General features: G+C 36.7%; 1 protein-coding gene across 3 annotated transcripts in view; it reads right to left on the bottom strand.

Moving 5' to 3' along the window:
* KCNG2 (potassium voltage-gated channel modifier subfamily G member 2) overlaps positions 1-17,726 on the bottom strand; it is a 170,283-nt gene extending 152,557 nt beyond the window's left edge. The window contains exon 1 of one of the 3 annotated variants that reach the window (XM_051970561.1): positions 17,586-17,726. The gene's annotated coding sequence lies outside the window, so the exon portion shown is untranslated. Of the gene's footprint in view, positions 1-2,829; positions 2,882-16,965; positions 17,255-17,585 lie in introns of those variants that run through there. The other 2 variants (XM_051970562.1, XM_051970563.1) reach the window with 2 other exon arrangements.
* Positions 17,727-17,928: the final 202 nt, after the last annotated feature.

Here is a 17,928-nt window from a genome sequence, read left to right as displayed (position 1 = left end):
TGTAGTGGCAAGGAACTGGAAACTGAGTGGATAATCCACCCATCAGCTGGAGAATGGCTGAATAAATTTTAGCAAATGAATGTTATGAAATATTATTGTTCTGTAAGAAATGATCAGCAGGATGGGATTTCAAAAAGGCCTGGAGAGACTTATATGAACTGATGCTAAGTGAAGTGAGTAGAACCAAGAAAACATTGTACACAGCAACACAAGATTATATGATGATCAATTCTGGTGGATGTGAGTCTTTTCAGTGAAGTGATTCAGGTCAATTCCAATGGTCTTGTGATGGAGAGAGCCATGTATACAGAGAATTGTGGGGACTGAGTGTGCATCACAAATGATATTTTCACTTTTTTGTTATTGTTTGCTTGCATTTTGTTTTCTTCTGCTCTGATTTTTCTTATGCAGCATGATAATGTGGAAATTACACATCTTTAACATATATTGGATTGCTTGCCATCTAGGAGAGAAGATAGGGGAAGGGAGGGAGAAAAATATTTGGAATATAATGTTTTGCAGGAGCAAATATTGAAAACTATCTATGCATATGTTTTGAAAATAAAAAGCTTTTTTTAAAAAAAAGATGGATGACAATACTCTCATAAGTAAATCTAAATTTCCTCATTTCTCACCTACCTATATTCATTTTGAACTTCTTTGATTTGTCTAACATATCCTGCCCAGCATATTGCCCCTCTCCCATCCTTTCCAGCTTCCTTTTTTATCTTGTCTTCTTCCATTAAATTGTAAGCTTTATCTTCATTAAGTATCCCAGTACTTAGGACAATGTCTGGTACATTTGTTGTTGTCATGTCCAACTTTTGGTGATCTCATTTGAGGTTTTCTTGCAAAGATACTAACTAGAGTGGCTCTACATTTTCTTCTTCAGCTCATTTTACAGATGAAGAAATTGAGGCAAAAAGAGCTAATTGACTTGTCAGGCTCACATAGCTAGTTTAATTATTTTGAATTCAGGTTTTCCTGATTCCAGGCCCACCTAGTAGGGGTTTAATGTTTACTGACTAATTTATAAAACAAGACCTGATACCTGCTCTCAAGGAGCCTATCATTTTACAGCGAGGATAATACATAAACACAAATAACTATAATATTAGGTAGAATGTAATAAGGAGAAAACATAGACTCACAGAACTATGTGTGATTTGAGGAAGAAAATGTCCCTTTATGTTTATTCATTTTTCATTTTTCTCAATTCTTTCCCTCAGTTTGTCACAGAGGGAACTAATAACATAATTTTTAGAATATTTACAAACATTAATTTAATAGTTGGCACTCTTAGTGACCTGACTTCAAATTGTGCCTCAGACACTTACTCACGTTCAAAGCTGGATAAATTCTCTCAGTGTCTCATCAGTAAAATTGGGAATAATATAGCACCTATCTTACAGGACTAGTGTAAGAATCAAATGAGATAATATTAAAAGTACCTTGCAAATATTAAAGTGTTACATAAATTCTAGCTATTATAATTGTTAACATGCAATATTTATTCAATAATCAAGTTGATTATAGAACTGAAAAAAGATAGCTATCCTGATTTTTATTTTTGCAGAGGCAATTGAGATTAAGTGACTTAACCAGGGTCACAGAGCCAGAAAATATTAAGTGTTTGAGGTCAGATTTGAACTCAGGTCCTCCTGACTTCAGGGCTGGTACTCTATCCATTACACCAATTAGCTGCCCCCTGATTTCTTTTTTAAAGGAAGAGTATGGGGCAGTGGATACCATACCAGCCCTAGTGTCAGGGGAATCTGAGTTGAAATATGGTCTTAAATATTTACTAGCTGTGTGGGTAAGTCACTGAATCCCTATTGCCTTAAAAAATAACTTTTTTTTTAAAGGAAAGGAAGAGTATGTGTAGATTATAGGATAGTGAAGCTGACTTCAATTCCTCAGAAAATTCTCTAACAAATTATTAAAGACATAGTTAATAAACATCTAGGATTGGGAGCCAGGATTACAAAGAGCTAGCACAGTTTCACCAGTAATAGGTCATGCTAGACCGATTTTCTTTTCTTTCCTTGCTTGCTGGCTTTTTCTACAAAAGCAATCAATTGGAGAATGCTGTAGATATAGTTTAGACTATAGCAAGCATTTTGATTCTGTGACCTGCAACCATATTATCATCCTTGCTGTAACTAAAATCAAATATGTAAAGAAATTACACATTCTCCTCTTAGATGGGAAGAAAGGAGTTGGCAGGGAAGACCTCTTGGAGGAAGGGTGGGAATTGAATTTCATTTTGAGTATATTTTCTTCAGTCCCCATTTTCACATTCCTCCTCCTTTTCTTCCTCCTCCTCCCTCTCTTCTTCTATCTGGATTTTGCCAGACAGTAGAAATGTTTTTTTGCATGGCAAATTACAAATAGATGCCTGCTGCTTTTCTAGTTGACATCCTTTCAAATGACACCCTTCATGCGACAACAGGTTTGCACTTGTTTCTGTCTGCATAAGCCTTTAAAACCAGAGAAATAAACCCCAAAGGAAACCACTACACTTGCATGGTCAACAGAGTGGAGAACATTAGTGTATTCTTTTAACCAAGACTGGGGCTCAATTGCAGGGCAACCCTGAATGCAGAATAAGTACATAATTGAAGAGCAGTTTAACATCCCTCATTAACCCTGAGAAAGCTGAGTCTTCATAATGGATAGAGCTAGAAACTTTTTTTTTTTTTTTAAGAACGCCAGGGGAAAAGCTAACAAGGAAGGTTTCTATGCAATAAACTAACCATAGAAAGAGAAAAATCTGTAATTTGATTAAAGTCTGTTTGAATATATTTCTACTATATCATCTTAACTCACCTTCTGTTCAGCATTATCAGGATGGAGGTTTAAGATGTTCCATCTAGGAAAAAAAATATTTAAATACAAACTGTGCAAGAATAAGAGAGACTATATGTATGTTTTAAAAAAAAAAAAGTTCCATGCCAGTAAAAATCATGCTGGTATATATAGGACTTGCTATATGAACAGGATCAGACTCTTTCAGGCAAAATATTACAGTACAGTAAGGGGTTAGTCTAGGAGTCAAGAAAAAAGATGTTTTACTCTTTCTGCCACTAATCAGTGGAAATCATTTAACCCGCATTTCCTCCTCTTTAAGATAAACAGGCTGCACTAGATGACTTCTGAGTTCCTTTCCAGCTCTCACATTCTGTGATTCTATATTTGTCATCATCATAATAGTCTACATTAGCAAGCTACATTTAACAATTTAAATCATAAGAAAGAAGTAGAGGAGTGTCTCTATGAGGCATGTGAAAACAAAATGAGTAGATAAAGAGTGGCAGAGCTAGGCAGAAGGAACAAGGAAAGGAAATATTCCCCACCCCACCCCTCATTTTCTTGCTATCTCGTGCTTGGATCTATTAAATGTTAGCAAAATTAGCTGTCCTTGGCATGAAAAGGAAAAGAATATCCTTTTCTTTTTAAGGAGTTTGCACACCATGTTCCTGAAAAGATTCTTCTAGATCAATGTTTCCGATTTCAGTATGAAATGGGATTATTTTAATTTAACGGCAGGATTTGTAGTTTCATTAATGTGCATACTCTCCCTGAAAATAAGACTATTTCATTTTTTATCATTTTTTAAGAACCAAAGACAACTTTAAAAAATAGTGGGCTCAATGGAGGATTTCAGGATAAACTAGGAGACCAAAAAAGTCTTTGCTGCTTGAATATTTATTCTATCATTCCTTCTGTTTTTATAAAAATAGGGTTTGAGAAATAACTATAACATGCTTATTAATAAAGACTCCCTTTTGACATTCCTATCATGCAGGAAGAAGTCATCATGACTCAGTGAATAGAGGAGACTAAAGTTAGGCAATGATCAGTAAATGACACCATTGACAATTCATAGGGTTTTAACTAGTGACTGCTATTTTCCTAAGGGGATATATCTCAAAATACTTCAAGAACATATTTTGTTATGGGCCAGAACTTTTGTACTTGATACAAGGATTCTTACAAGGTGCTAACTCAGTGGAATTGATAAGATAATGGTTATTTAGTTTAGCCTGATGATGAATAGTTCTCTAATTCAGTACATGTACTTAGTATTTAAATATAGTTCCACAAGATTGACACCTATTCTACAAGATTCGCACCTATGATAATATTAGAATAGAGCATATAAACTGGGACAAACTCAGTCAGGGTCAGACTCGGAGAAGACAGAGAACTGGAGGAGGGAAGCTCTCGGAGCCAAGGAGAGACATTCTCCGTCTTCATCAGCCTCATGGTGGCCTGTCTTCCTGCTCCCCCCACTAAGACCAAGGCCCATCTGAAGGGCTTCAAGAAAGCTAACCCGACCCCAGGCAAGGAGACAGTAAAGAATTTGGACTTTGGACTTTAACACCTGGCTATTCTTGCCCTGATTATTTTGCTGAAATGAAGACTGTCCCAGAGACCTCAGAAAACCAACAAGAACACTACATTATTCTATCATTGTATGGGTACTACAACCACAAGCCCAAATTAAAATTCCTATGAAACTCAGTAGATGGTGTTTGAGACTTGCTATGGTGGGAAAAATTTAAAAGCAGTGATTTGACACATTGTATAGAGTAATGGACTTGGAGTCAGAAACATTTTAGTTCAAATTATTAATTATGTCATCCTGGCTAAATCACTTAGTTCTGTTTGCCTCAGTTTCTTCAACTGTAGAATAGCAGCACCTACCTCCCAGAATTGTTTCAAGGATCAAATGAGATATTTGTGAAAACACTTAATACAGTGCTTGGCACATAGCAGCTGCTATATAAAGTCTTATCCCCTTTCTTTTCCTTTCCCTTCTTTTTCTCATCCTACAGCCCTAGAGCAATGATGAATCTCTCTGAATTTGGTTAGTCTGGTGCTTGGACAACATACAGTGAGACAGTAGGCCAAGAATTTGTGCTTTGGAAACAAAAGATCTTTTCTGCCCCTAGTGAAATGATAAATTGTTCTTAAATCTTTTTCATTAAACCTATGCCAAGTTCTCATGGAAGACAGCCATCATTAGCTAAAGTAGTGGTTATTAGAGAACATTTTCATTGTATCAGTAGCAATGTCAGATTCTTGAGTGAAATTTTAAGTTCCTATGCAATTTCTTACAATTTGGTTCATCTACCTGAAGTGATATTCTTGCACAAAGTATAGTATGTACAGATTTTACTACAACTTGGCCATTAACTACAGGATCAACTATAGTAGATAAAAATTATGGCTTAAAGCATAAAATTCCAGTTTGCAGTTTAGAATCTTCATGGATAGAATGTTTACTTTCTGAAACTATTAAAGTTTGGAAGAAATATAGTTGTGAAAGAATCAAGGTTAGTAAGCTTGGACAAGTTGCTTAAGCTTAGTTTACTCATTTATAAAACAAAAATGTTGATAATATTTTCATGGTATATAGAGGTGGATCAGGAAAACCCAAGGTAAAATAGGTAAATAATTGGAGGCATCATAGTGTCATGGGCAGCACATTCATAAAAGCCAGAGCTCAAGTCTTATCTCTGACAAATATTGGCTAGACAACTCTAACTAATTCACTAAATCTCTTACTGCTCCAGGAAAACTCTTTTAAGATACTAAGTTTCAGGTCATTTGCTAATCTGTACTCATAGAAGGAATTTCCTAATTCAGAGTTAAAACTTATATAAAATGTGTATAATTTTAAAAATTACTTTTTAAGCAATTATAATTTATTACATTATTATTGTTGTTATCTCATAATGTAATAATTTCAACTGAAGCCATACTAAGTAAAGAATAATAACAGGATCCACATAGAAAATCTAATTAGCCTAGTTATTCTCCCTCCCTTCTTCCTTTTCTTATTCCTTCCTTTCCCTCCCTCCCCCTTTCTTTCAGAAGCTAGGTGAGAGTAAAACATTGAATCAGAAGTCAGGACCAATTGAGTCCAAATTCAGCCTCAAACATTTTCTGTTTCCCTAGGCAAATCATTTAACTACTCTCTGAAGTTTCTTCACTTATCTCACAAGATTATTGTGAATATCAAATGAGATTCTTGTAGTTGGTGCTTAATAAATGCTTGTTCCCTTCTCCTTCCCTACGCTCCATCATTAATACCTTTGAAAAAGTAATGTTCCTTTGAGAGAGTACATGCACTAAATATGCTATTTTTAAAAGTTGAAAGTGCTAACATATCATAGCTCTATGTCTTCAAAAGCATATGCTGAAATTAATCAAAGGGCCAGTCAGAGACTTTTCAACAGAGCTGTAGAATTTTTTATGACTTGATGAAATCTTTTATCTTTACCTATGAAAGGCAATGATAAAGAAGAAAGTGATGGAGCTGTCTACATCGGTAGGCATGGGGTCAATAGATAGCAAGATTCTATGCCAAAAAAACCCAAAACTTGATTATGATGGATCTCAAAGAGGAAAGTATTTAAATCGTCACTATTGAGCCATGATGACTAACCACAGCAATAGCATAATTATTTCTAAATTCTTAGACTGTGCTTTAATCTCTTCTATATCATTGCTAGAACAAGCTCCAGAAGATAAATATTTTAAGATGTTCAGCATCTTAAGTGCTTGGGAAATATTTGCCTTACTTTCCACCCCAAATCCAGAATCACTAACTAAAACCATTGGTATAAGGGAGGAAAATCCATGCAGGGACAACACAGCTAAGCACCAGGGAAGCTTGAGACATGGCAGTGAAGCAAATTTCAAAGCCATACATTTTAATATTGATAGGTCAGACAGATTTATCTATGAGCTTCAAAGTGAAAAAGAATTATAATGTAGGGAAAATCATATCCATTCAGAAGGAGTTCCCTCAGCTTTTTATCTCTACTCTATATAGTACCACCCATCCTCCCTCCTTTCCTAGCTATCTCAAAGAAGTATCTCTATACCTCATTAAGGTTAAGCTCTCTCCATGTATGTCTTTGCTCCTATTCTCTCCTTCCCCTTTTGTGTCTTTGCTTTACAATCATTTCTTTTCTGCCATTCATCATAGATCCTTTATCATTTTAAATTATCATTTAAATTTCTGATTTTTAATATTGTCTTCTCCATTGGCCCTTTCCCATCTGTCTATAAACAAGCATAGATTTTCAGTTCTAAAAAGCACTTCTTTGACCCTTCTCAGCTCCCTCTACCTTCCATCATATTCTTTTCTTCCTTTTTATAGAAAAGTTATGTTAACCACAATTCTAATTAATGTAATGACCAATTATGCTTCCGGAAGACTACAAGGTGATGGACTAATATGCAAAATGAGATGCACATGAACATGGACAATATGGAAATTTGCTTTGCTCATTGATGCTTTTGTTACAAGGGTTTTCTTTTTCTTTTTTCAGTTAGAGGAAAGGTAGAAGGGAAAAATAAATACTTAATAATTGATAAGAATGAAATTTAATTTTTAAAATGTCAATACCTAATACAATGTTTTCTTACCTCTTAGTCTGTTCTTTCCCCTTATAATTTGGCTTCTATCCCTATCACGTTACTCAGTTGCTCTCAGAGTACACTGATAACTTCACAATCACTAAATTAAATGGTCTCAATTCAGACTTTATTCCTTGACTTCTCTGAAAAATTTAACACTAATGACATTTGCCCATTCCCCTGCTTCCAAACATTTTCTCCTCCTCTGTCATCAAAGATGTTAAATCTTGCTCACTTTCAGACTCCCTGTTCTCTTCTTGATCCTTAAAGTAGGTGTTGGGCTTTGGATTTTTTTTCTCTCTATGCTCTTGCCCTCAGCAAGATGATCTCATAATTTATTTATCCACTCTTGTCAGATTTCATCACTCATTCACTAAATAGTAATTCAGGCAAGATAAAGATCTGAACAGAGTTTTAGTTATATGAGTAGATAGAAAAGGGATGTTCTGAAGAGAGAAACTGACAAGATTCAGCAGTGTTTTAGATATGTGGAATGAGGGAGACTTAGTAATTAAAGATTGAAGATTGAGTTTATGGCCCAGGTGACTGGGAAGATGGAGATGCCTTTGATGAAAAATAGGAAAGTTTGGAGGGGGAGTTTATTGAGTAGGAGAGATAATGAGTTCTGTTTTAGACATACTATGTTTGTAGTGCCACAAAACACCCAGTCTGAGAAATCTAAGAGACAGTTGGAGATGCACAACTGTGGTCCAGCAGACAGGCTAGGTTTAGATAATGTCTGGGAACCATTTTCAAAGAGATGGTGACTGAACTCATGGGATTTGATAATATTACCATGAAGACAGTATTAAGTGAAAAGAACAGGGAGCCCATTTCAGGGATTCCATTTCAGGGATTTGGGGGACACCCCATGTGACATAGACAAAGCATGCAAAAGGAAGTTGAAGAGTAGAAGGAATAAGAAAAGAACTAGAGGAGAACAATGTCTCACATCCTAAAGTGAAGAGAGAATCCAAAGGCAGAGAGAGAGGATTACTGACAGCATAAAATGCCAATTGAAAAGTCCACAAGAATTATTATTTTCAAAGATCATTAAATTTGGCAGAAGGTTTACAAGAGTCAGAAAAGTGGAAGTTGCTTTCTCAAGTTGTTTAGTCAAGAAGAGGAAGAGAAACATAGGGCAATAGCTAGCAGGATCAAGGTAGATGAGAGAGAGGGAGAGGGAGAGTTTTAAAAGGTGGGAAGGGGAAGAGAATATGCATTTATATGGTAGCTTCTATGAACCAGATACTGTGCTAAGAACTTTACAGATACTATCTCATTTGATCCTCAAAGCAAACCTGCAAAGTAGGTGCTGTTATCATTCTGATCTTATAGTTGAAGAAACTGGGGTATGGAGAAATTAAATAGTTAGCCCAGAGATATACAGCTAGAATTGTCTGAGGTCAGATTTGAACTTAGGTCTCCCTAACTCTAGATTCATGGCGCTATCCACTATGCCTTCTAGGTAACTTGATGCCTAAAAGGATGATAGAAGACATGGGCATGTTTGTAAGCATTAAAGAGTCAGTAGAAAGGAAGAGATGAAAATAAAAGAGAAAATGGAGATAATTCTGAAACAATCTGCATGATATGTCTGTGAGAAGGGAATCAAGAGCATATATAGGAGATTGACCTTTGCCAAGAGAAAAGCCATTCTTCATCCAAGACTAGCATAAAAGAATAAAGAATGAAGGAAGATATAAGACTAATGTCAACGTTAATTTTTTTTTCAAAGAATATGAGGCAAAGTCCCAGGAGTAGGGGAGATTATGGAAAGCTTGAAAAAGCAGGATGGAGACTAGGAAAGTAAATCCATTCAGGAAGAATAGAATGCTTGTCCTGTTTTTTTATAAATCCAATTGGTAGTAACAAACGCATACCAATGCCACTATTTCATTTAAAATAATTTTTCCAGTTCCCCCAAAAGGAAATTTTTCTTTTTGGAAAAAACAAAAGGCTCTTAAACTAAAACAGCCCCCTGAAATATATTACCTTCATTGATATTCTATGCCTATTTTAGTATTAACATAGTGCTTTATGAATACAGATATACACACCAAAAAGTATGTAAATGTTTTACCTCACTTATCCTAATGGTAACTTTTTGAAGGAAATAGTGTTATCATTACCCCCATTTCAGAGATGAAAAGATTTCTGACAGCTAATACATCTAATAAATGGCAGAACCTGGGACAGCATTATTCTTCTCCCTCTTTCCTTTCCTTCCTCAAGTGATATATAAAGAAAAGTATGTAGAAGCATCCCAACCTCCTCACAATTTGCCATTGTCTCTATAGTGAAAAGGAATACCTTCTTTATCCATTTGCCCATACAGTAAATCTGTACACTAGTTTTAATGGATTTTATTTTTCTGTCATGTGTTCAATTAATTGCATTGATTGCTATGCTGTTAAATATGATGTTCTGACTTGAAAGATTTCATATATAATATTTTCCTCCTGATAATCTGAAAGAAAAAAATAGAACAACCCCCCCCCTTCCACATACACACACAGACCAGAAACAAAAATCTAATTAGTTCCTTTAAGCTATAATTTAGCAAAACTTGCTGCTGGATTTAGTGAAGAACTTTTTTTTTTTCCAAATTAGCCTGAGGGTTTTTCAGACTACTGTGGATCCCGATAACTCCAACTCTTTGATTTTACATTATAGAAATCCAGCCTAAGATTGAGACTTCACAACTTTAAATATCTAAAAGAGTAAATTAAATTGTGACAATTTAATCTCCAAAGATTCCCAATTATATTTAAAATACACTTTTCCTTAATGATGAAAAATTTTAACAAGGGCTCAGGTTATCTTAAGGAAGTCCTTTCCTGATCTGCTAGAGAGAGGAAACAGATGTCTACCATCTGGAATAGGGTACAATTTGTTAACATGTCTTTGGTAATAAGCCATAAGAAAAACAAAGATGTTAAAAGCAAAAAAAAAAAATGCTATGCTTTTAAACTTCATCCAAAAGCACAGCCCCATTTCAATGGCTTGGAAGAGACTGGGGAAAGACAAGGTTAGCTTATAAACTTGCCTTTGGGGATTGAGGGGCAGCAGTAAGTTATGAGAAGTTATGTATACTTCTTATTTTCAAATTTATCTCTCTTCCACCAGTATGTCATTTTTGTCTTTTACTTAGGACAGTAAGAAGAACCACAAAGCACTTAGATTTATTCAACTGAATTCTGTACTATGCTTAATTTAGTTCATTATCTTTCATCCTAAAGAATATCTTTCATCCTATAAGAATATTCAATTGTGAATATAGTCTTTATTACATCTTTAAAAACACGTTTCTCTCTAATTCATAGTTTTTGACTGATCTTTAGACTAGTGAAATTGATATGTTGTATATTATCTCCATGAAGTGGTATGGTAGATATTTTATTTTATAATCTAGCAATTGTTTTGAGGACTGAGACTTAGAAAAGATTGGTTATCTATCTGCCTAGAGTGAGTATTTTTAAGCTTCTTGTCTATGATGGGTCCCTTTACACAGTCTGGTAAAGTCTATGAACCTCTTCTCAGGACTAAGTTTAAAATTAAATAAAATGCATAGGATGACAAAGAAAACAAAGAAAAATATTGAAATACTATTATAAAAAATTTTATAATAGTTCACAGACATTCCTGTCTGGTACAAATAACTATATAATATGAGATACATAATTTCGGTCCTTAAAAATTCATTTTTTAAAACTAGCTTATCTATTCTTTCATCTTAACTAATGCTTCTCCTCTTCTCCCACTAAACTATTAGCTTTTTGAAAACAAGAGCTTTTTTTTTCTTTTTTACTTTCTTTGTAAACTTAGGACTTAGCAGAGTGTTTGACACAAAACAGGTACTATAAAGGCCAATTCACTAAATAAAGACAGAAAATTTTGTATACTTGTAAATATTTGAAACCTTTCCCTAATATAATCATTCTACTTATGACACTTTAAAAAAACAATGAACAGTTTATCATTGATGGTTCAGAAGAAAATGAGACAATCTGGTGTAGTATATAAAAAGAGTCAGGAAGACATTCATTCAAACCCCATATCTGGCAAAAATACTGGCTGTGTGACTACAGACAAGGTATTAACCTTTCAGTGCTTTAGGTCACTTTCTAAGACTCTTAAGTTGCAGAGAAGAGGTTGATTGATTAGCTTGCTGGAAAAGTTCCTCACTATGAATTACCTTTAGAATAAAATTACATGTCCAATAAAACACACACATATATATTCTTACAAGTAAAGATCTAATAGAACTAGAAGGGACCTTAGGATAAACTATTCCACCATTTTTTTATAGATTAGGAAATTGAGACCCCAAAAAGATTAATGACCTACCCCTGGTACTAATAAGTGACAGGGCTAGAGCTAAGTCTATGGTCTTTTCTGGCTCCTATTCCAGTGTTCCTTATCTATATCAAACCACCTCCACACTTAATATTGTTAGGGTATTATTCTGATGGTATATAAAAGAGGGTCTACCAAATATAAGATATCAAACTGATAATATCTCAGCTACTTTTCATCTCCAGCACCACATCCAAGTAAGTGAGACTAGCTCTCCAGAAGTCAAGCATATTACCTTTAATTTTCCATTTCATTCTGCTTTGATCCCTTCGCAACTTGTCATTCATTTACTCATACCCCTTTCAGCACAACCACATCTTAATTCTGGCCCCATATGTTCCCCTTTTCTTACTTCCACCTCCACATTTCCTTCTACACTGGCACACAAGCTTGGAACAACCTCCCACTCCCTCTACAACCCTCCGACTCTTTCTGCCCTCTTTTTATTATCTCAAAAAAGATGCACTTCTTCAAGAAAATCTTCTGAAATCATCATTAGAGGAAAATGATCTCAAAGGGACACTTTTTTATCAATGCATCATAAGAACATGTGATTTCTTCCTCAATTTTGTTTGATTCTCATTTGCCTGGTAGACATTACAGATACCTTGCATTAAAAAAAATTGTTAAAGGGTACTAGATTTTGAATTCCTATACTTCCTCATATAACTTATATGATTGTGGCTTGTAACTTAAACACTTGAGGTTATATGAAGGAAAGTGAATTAAATAAATGATCATTAAAAACTCTTAGAACTACAGTTTGTTACTTTCATTCTTCCATTAAAGTCCTGCTTACATGCCTCATCATGGTAGGGCAGTCACCATTGGGTCTTGAACAATCTTTGCCTGGCAAGCCCTATCAAGGAAGAAATGCTTCCATTAGGGGTAGTGAGGGATGGTTTGTCTACTGTCTAAGGATCAGCCAGATTCAGTACAGAAATTTTCAGTACAGTACAGAAGAAGAACCACATCAGAAGATTGGTTAAAAAGTAATGGTTATTTTTGAGAGGGAGGGTAGTCACAGAAATTCATGAAATTGTCCACAAAGGTGTCAAAGTCTATATTGGGAGGTAACACTGACAAAATCATGGATTAAAAAAAAAATTCCTATTTTATGCATTGTTGTATCCTAGAAGTCATGAAATTGGAACCAGAAGATCAGTTTATAAGATTTAGAAGCTGTATAACCATAGGCATGCCATAATCTCTTGAACCTCAGTTTCCCTATCTATAAAATGAACATAATAAGATTGTATTACCTAGGTATTAAACTGTTGTGTGGAAAGTTTTCTATAAACTCTAGGGTTATATTATCTATACACGCACACATATGTATGAATATATTGTGTGACATATACACATATATGTATATACAGAGAAACAACAGGAACTATTAAGTTCTGTATCATTTATTCATAAACAGTATATATATCTATGTACATATATTCACATATATAATTGTATATTTGGTGCCTACTAAGTGGTAGGAATTATGTTAAGTACAAAAAAACTTTTTAAAAAAGTAATACAAAGACAAAAATAAATTCCCTGCTCTTGAGAAATTTATATTGGATAAAAGGAGGCAAGAATAGATATAAATATATGTAAAATAAATATGTTAATTATGAGGGGGAGACAATAGGAGATAGAGGGTACGGATGGACAGGACAATCAGAAAAGACCTCATTGTGATAGCATTTGAGGAATTTAGGGATTCTAAGAAGCAAAAATTTAAAAAGATGCGTATTTTAGACAGAGAGGATGGCTTAGACAGAGAGGATGGCCTGTTCAAAGATACAAAGAGAGTAGATAAAATGTCCTGTGTGAGGAACAGTAAGATGACTAGGATAGTTGTGCTAAAGAGATTGCATAAAAGTTGCACCAGATTGTCAGTTGGAGGAGACTGACTCTAGTCTTGACTCTAGAGGTTACAGGGAGTCAGATCTATATTTTTAGATGTTGTTTATGAAGTTGTGTAAAGGTGTCCAACTCAAACCAGAATAAAACATAATTAGAAAATGTTTAACAAAATTAATAAAAATACAATATAACATAGATAATGTTAACTTGAGTTTTTTTTTTTTAAATCAGTATGTGTCCTGCAGGCACAGATGTTTCTATTAGTGTTTGAACCATTACTGTGGAGGATGGAATGGAGAGTGGACAGACTGGAGTCAGAGAGACTTATTAGGGACTATTCACTCATCTAAACAAGGAGATAAACTAGGGAGGTATATATGACTGGAGAGAAGGGGCTGAATTCAAGAAATGTTGTGGAAGTTAAAATGAATAAAACTGGTTGACTAATTTGATATGTGGAATGAGGGAAAGGAAGAAGGCAAGAATGACTTTAAGTTCCCAAAATTGCCAGAATTTTCTGATTTAAATCAGTTCATTTATTAAGCATCTAATATAAGCAGAGCACTATACTGAACCTTCAAAGAAAGAAGATTCTAACTCCACCAAAAGTATTTTACTTCATTTATATTAGCTAGGTTTCTTTCTTTTGCATCCCCACATCTACCAAAAAAATGCCAATAATTTTTTAAACTAGCATTCCAAACAATTTAAAAAAATTTACAAAGTAAAACATGGAAAAGGAAAAGAAATCAAATGCTATTATGGTTTTGACACTGAAAAAAGAAAATCTAAAGGTTGTTTTCAGTCTTTTCAGTTATGCATGCTATTCTATTAAGCTACAAAAAAATAGATCTTTTAAAAAATTACTATATAATTCTTGATCTCTATGGTAGATATATGAGAGATCCAAAACCAAGTGAACTGAATTATGCAAAATATTCTTTCAAAATGCAGAGTCCAGCATATGCCATTACACTATGATGTCAATGCCCCAACAATAGAATACACCCATTAACTTCCTAGCTATTATTAATAAGTTAAAGTTCTTATATTCAGTTTGTACCTTGATTATTATTTATAAATATTGATAAGTAGATGTAAAAAACAGAGCAGAAACATCTTTCATCTAAAGGAATGTTTCTGTTTAGTCAGGTACCAATGTTTCCATGTTACATCAGAAATTAAAACTCCATTGCACTTTGACTACATTGACATGAGAAAATATAAATTGTGGAACAATTAACATTAATTGAATATATGTTCTATAACCAGAATATTTTAAATATACTGCTTATTGAAAAAAAAAATCAGATACTGAAGAGTTAATCCAGTCTTGCACTTAACAGTTCCATAGGGATCATATCATAATGTAATCAACCCAAGCTTTCCTAACAATGTCAAAATCCATTATTCACAGCATGCCACTTGATCATAAAATTAGATTTGAGCAAGAGGGTTTTATAGCCTTAGAGAAATAGGGGTCCTTGGAGCAAATGGAAGAGGGAAACAAGAGAGGGGAAGAGAGGTTTTTTTAAGGGAGGAAAGAGGAAAGACTTCCTAAAATCCATACTAACCACACAAATACTATATATTAGCAGTCTCGATCATAAAATGCTAGAGATTAATGTTTCTTTTGTGTTTGGGGAGGTACAGTGAGGATGAGGGATGAGAAATAAAGGGAGGATAAAACATTAAACAGTTTAAAATCACATCTGATGCTTTCCTTGTATAACTATCATCCAATGTGCAACTATTAAAGATAGAGAGATTAGGGAGTCTAACCCGAAACTGTCAGAATTTAAACAGTGTTATTAAAAGAACATCTTAAAGACATAGGTGGAGAAGGGAGGGCCTATGTGCAAGAAACATGCAATGGAGATACCTAAACTCTAATCAGACTACTCCGGTTGTTACCACCGTGGTTCTCGGTTCCCGGAATAGCAGGAAAAAGGGAAAGCCCAGGGTGAGATCTACAGCTCCCTCCCATTCGCAAAGAAGTACATCCAGACTACAATGAGCCAAAGAAAAGGGATGGTTGTTGCTGATTCCAGCAAACCAAAAGAAACTCACAACTCTATCAGACCTTTCTTTAGCCCTATGCCGCTCTGACCCTAAAGTAAACGTCAAAAGCAACGGGGAGGAAATGAAAGGAGGAAGTCCACAACTCCCTTCCGTCAGAGCCAACACTAATCTTAGTGGAATTGATTGAGGTGCAATACTCTGCCAGAGGCAATATTTTTTATTTGCTTTAATCAAGAAATATGCCCTCGCTCCCACCTTGCGCCCATCCGGACTAATCTAAAATTCATAATCTAGTGTCAATCTTTCTTGGTGTTACCCCACCTCCTGGCCAAGCCACCTCTCAGTCCTCTATCTGACTGATTAGAGAGCAAATTAGAGTTCCAGCCACTTTGCTTGAAGTTTCCGTCTAGCCTACAAGACAGCACCCAGACTGTATGCAGTTAGTAGTAGCCTTCTTTATCTTCAGAAAAGAAAGCTAAAGACTGGTAGAGAGGTCAGAGAATGGCTGAGCCCAACAGAGTGAGAAAGGTGGAAACGTGGGCTGAGCATGAAGGGGAACGAGGAGCAGCCCTCTCAAAGCTCGCCCTATTCGCTCGGTGATTTTGCAGGTGGGGGAAGGTTCATGTAGACATAACACCTACATCAAAACCCAAGGCAAATCATGCGAGAATCAATACACTGGGCGAACATTCCCTTATCTTGTTAGCAATAAGAGAAAAGCCTGACTATCCCTGGCAGCGAGCCTCAAACTCCCTCCCAGCTGCAGCATCGGCTTTCCCAATACCTCCCACAACTCCACACATCCTACGCCAGAAAGAGACCCAAGCCCTTTCACCTCCCTCTCTGCTTCCTTACCGACTTTGACTTTACATTCCTGGGAAAGGCGATAAAGCCCACCTGTATGTCTCCTCTATGTAAAAGACTCTAAGGTTCAAAGATGTAGAGCTACCAGGGACCTGGGGGCCATTTAGCCTGACTCCCTCGTTTTAGAGACCCAAGGTCATACAGGTAGAAATCATCAAAAGGAAAGTTTAAATCCAAGTCCTTAGATCCCCGAAATAAGACTTTCCCCTAAGATGCGCAGCTCAACTCGCTAAAGTCCTCCAGCACTGAGCAGAGAAGGAAACTTTTCGTCTCCAAGGATCGTCCCCTTCCCTCTCTTCCACCCAGTTCTTACGAGGTCCTCTCACTTCTTGCCGCTTCTTCCCCTTCACCTCCCCGTTTGGGCTACTGATAGTGCAGCACCGTAAAGCAGAACAAGGGCTGAGCAAGTTCTTTAGGTACCTGCAGAAGGTCCCGGGTACTTGCCTTTCCCCCGGCAGCCTCCGCCTCCGTCCAGACTGCCTGCCTCTGCCCCCTGCAGGCGGTGCGGCTTGGCTCGCGGGCAGCGCGGAGACCCTCAGGGACAAGAAATGGACCCCGAGCTGGCTGTACACGTGGGGTACCAGAGGAAGTTCGCGTCTCGAGTGTCCCCTCGAGTTGCGGCGGCAGCAACTGGGGAGTGGGCTCCTGAGAGAGCCGCGAGAGCTCTACCGACAAAGGGACAGACGAAGCGGAGCTCCTCAACGCTCCAAATTCCCTCTTCCCACCCCCGCCTCCTTCCTTGGCTTTCCCTACCCCCTGAATGAGCTGCTCTCTGGTCTCCCCAGACCTCCACACTCACGCTTGCTGGCTTTAGCTGAATGAACCCACGCGACGGCCGGGACATCACCGCGTCCTCCGCCGCTTCCCCCCTCCAGTCCTGGGATCAGCTGAAGCTGCAGCCGCCCTGATTTCTTTTTTCTCCCTCGTCCTCATCCCCTGCACCTTTCCCTCTACCTTGCCTGAGTGTCGGAGCCGCTGGGCGCAAAGGGTCTCTTCCCCATTTTAGCTCCAAGGGTTAACAAATAGGTCAGCGGACTTACAGGTGCAGCCCTTAGCAAGAAGGGTGTCCCGAGGCTTCTCAGCTAACCAGAGACTAGGAAATCTGCTTCTGCAGACCGCTTCTCACTCGGAGCTCTCCGCCCCCTAGGAAACTCATTCTCACGCTTATTCTCAGTCTAACTTAGTGGCGCCACAGTCGGGCTAAGTGCAAGGGGCAGCAATAAGGCAAACATCACCCTCTTTCCTACTAGTCCTCTCCCCCTATATTCCACACCTCTAATGAAGGGGGCACCTACTGTTGGAAATCCAGACATAGATTGCCACCACTTAGGTCTCTTCTCTCTCTTCAAACTGCAACATAATCAGACCATAACCTCAATAGGG

The sequence above is a fragment of the Antechinus flavipes genome, chromosome 1 (assembly GCF_016432865.1).
Source record: "Antechinus flavipes isolate AdamAnt ecotype Samford, QLD, Australia chromosome 1, AdamAnt_v2, whole genome shotgun sequence".
Taxonomy (NCBI): domain Eukaryota; kingdom Metazoa; phylum Chordata; class Mammalia; order Dasyuromorphia; family Dasyuridae; genus Antechinus; species Antechinus flavipes.
The sequence above is the reverse complement of the archived record's forward strand: the minus strand, read 5'-3'. Positions and strand labels throughout refer to the sequence as shown.